A 3,130-nucleotide genomic window follows, 5' to 3' on the forward strand; every position below is an offset into this window, starting at 1 on the left:
TCTTATTTGTATGAGTTAATTAACTGGGGACGCCCGATGTTTTCCGCAGTGCGAATGTGCTTTTGTCTTTTGCTTTAACAAAGAAAGACAAGGGTAATTTAATTAGGATCCAAATTGTGCCGCATTATTGTTTAACCTTATATATTCGGGTATTGTCTAACCTTGTAATATAGTCTGAACAATGCCAGTCAATAAACTAGGTATTATTAATATTTCTTAAGCAACGTTACGTATGAAATGGAGGTAATTTAATCTAATTGTAGTTTCGTTCTTACTTTATAATATAATTAAGATTATTAATTATGATCTACTAGCTTTTACCTGCGATTCCGTACGCGTAGAATTAAAAACAAAATAATTACAAGTGACCTATGTGTTCTTCCAGACTATGTTCTACATCTGTGCCAAATTTCAGCAAAATCCGTTCAGCCGTTCTGATGATACCTTCAAACAAACATCCATCTATCCATCTAAACATTCGCATTTATAATATTAGTAAGATTTATTTCGATTGTGGCTCCCCCTAGTTATGGATTCGTGTTTTTTATAACGCCATTTATTGGAGAAGAAATCAATTCTACTTTCTCATTGTTAATTATGCATTTTCTTATTTGATACAAGAATTTATAAACCTTATAATTTTGTCTTAAGTTTTTACGTTATTTGATAATGTTAGTAAAAAAATAATCGTAGTTTAATTTAATAAATGGAGGTAAATTTGTAACTGACTTATTTTTATGAATCAGTGACGTATATAACTTCATTTTACCATTTTCCTAATGAACACTTACGCTAATTAAGTGTGCTCATTGCAAGAGTTTGATAGCGGGATAATGGAATTAAAATTAATTAAAGACAACAAATTTCTACCACTTTGGTACTTATATACTGAACGAATTTGAAAGCTCTGACAAATGCTATCTTAATACGATTAGCAAACTCCAAAATGAAAGTACATTTTAGTTTCGTGTTGCAAATCTAAATAATTTACTGTAATAAACAAAATTAAACGCAAGTTTATATCAAAATTGCGTTACAATACGGAAAACTTGAACCATATTTTTTGTAAGTTAAATTGCAAATAATACCTTATGCATTTACTTGCTTGACTTAAAATTAATAGTATTTTAAAATTTGTGTAACATGAAACTTGTTAAGTTCAAAAGTTTCAAGCAAACTTAAATGCTCAATTACTTTATCATATTACGTTTAGACATATATGTATTAGAGCTATGATTCTAGTATTCAACTATCGTATTTACGCTACAATCCTAGAAAAGTTCTTTACAGGTGACTCTTATTATTAAGTTATTTATTTTATATAACGAAGAGTCGTGTAGATAATCATGATAATGTTAAATAATGTTTTAAGTTACCGATTTATTTAACTTCGAAAACAGCGAGTAATCGAATCGTTTTTGATTAAACTTGAAAAGTTAGACGTTTGTTTAAAAGTTAATTAGAACAAAGTAGGAATACTGTTTAAAGTTAAAACTGAGTTAAGCTCGATTATTGCTCGTTCACGCCTTTCATTAAATCAAGTAATTGTGTATAAATTAAAACAAACTTAAAGATTTGAAGTTAAGCAGCAAGAGTTTTGGGTTTTTTCTTTTGCTGTTTTACATTAAACTTTGTAATTTTTGACAGTCTATCTAGAAGGTTTTTTTAATGTAATCCTACCATTGTTACCTCCTGAAATCTAAAAATTTTGAACAAATTTCAAAGGTAGAGATATCATTCAATTCATTTTTTTTTTGCTCTGAACTTTAGTTTGTCCAAACACTTATTTTTTACATATACAGTTTTGTTTTAATTCTTATTATAAGATTAGTATAGTCAAGTATTCAAAACAAAGTTGCAAAAGCTAGTCATTCCGGAATACGGGCTAAATGTGTTTTCCCCGTAAGGGTGCAAATTAAACTCTAAAACCCTATTGAGAAAGGCACACACTGGTAAGTTTAATTAAGTTTTGCGTAATGGCTAACACTTGCAATTCTGTTTGGAATGCATTTTATTGCTCAGATCGCTTGCACTTCGAGACACTGCAACGACCCTAAGGGTTGCGACACACTATTTGAATGTAAGGCACCGATAATTCGAAGACAAAGTACAGTCGTAGTATTTGGTTAATATGATTTAAACCGTTGAACATAACGCATGTCTGATATAAAAATATAGTGTAGTTTTGCTGAAATACTTAAAGCCGAACCCAATAGTCGATATCTATGGTACTTTAAAATAATATTATTATACTAAAATAACATAATTCAAATAGTTCTCAGATAAATCTTAAGGATCGAATAGTTTCGCCGTTAGTGTGAAGGCTTGGCGCGACACTTAGCGACTTTAAAAAATTAATGTTGAAGAGAACGTTCGGCACCTTCGTTTCATGGGTATTACTGCTCTAATCGGAAAAAGTTCAATCAAGTTGTATGTTGATTGAAAAATTTTATAATTTTAAATTAGGTTTCTAACACTAGAACTTCAAAACACTAATCTTCTGAATTGGATAAAACACAGTTTTTTTTTTAATTATATTTTAGTTACTTCATAGTTTCGGCTTCAATTTAAAACTTGTTTTAAGCTATTTAGAAAAAAATACTTTACTTAATTCATTCAAAATAATATAACTTTAACAATAAAGCATGCCTGCAATGCCATGCTAGAAAAGCTTTTTGATAAAAATACCCTAAGTATTGATTTTTTAATTTACGCAGGCCGCATAAATAAATCTTTTCACTTTCAACAGTAAAGAATTGAACTAATAAATACTTTATGGCCAATGTATTTAATTTAAATACTAAATAACTTTATTAAACAGTTGAAACCTTTAAGTCGGTCTTAATTTCCGTTTATTTCAAACGCTTATAAAGCGGCGGCTTTCAAAAGACTGGGTCGAGGTCAGATAACTTTGAAGTACCGAAGCAGCATTCAAAACTTTTTATGGATTCTATTTGTATTGATCCAAAAATTAACGAAGATAAGAGAAACAGTTGAAGTGATAAAAAATAACCTCTTACATTACTTTTAACAAAAATAAATGCGACTTATTGTGACATTAGATGTCGTTAGTTTTTTTTAAATTGAAATAGACGGCAGTTAATTTGCCAGCTAGCGTGTTTATAAATTA

Source organism: Papilio machaon, chromosome 25 (assembly GCF_912999745.1).
Source record: "Papilio machaon chromosome 25, ilPapMach1.1, whole genome shotgun sequence".
NCBI classification, from domain to species: Eukaryota; Metazoa; Arthropoda; class Insecta; order Lepidoptera; family Papilionidae; genus Papilio; species Papilio machaon.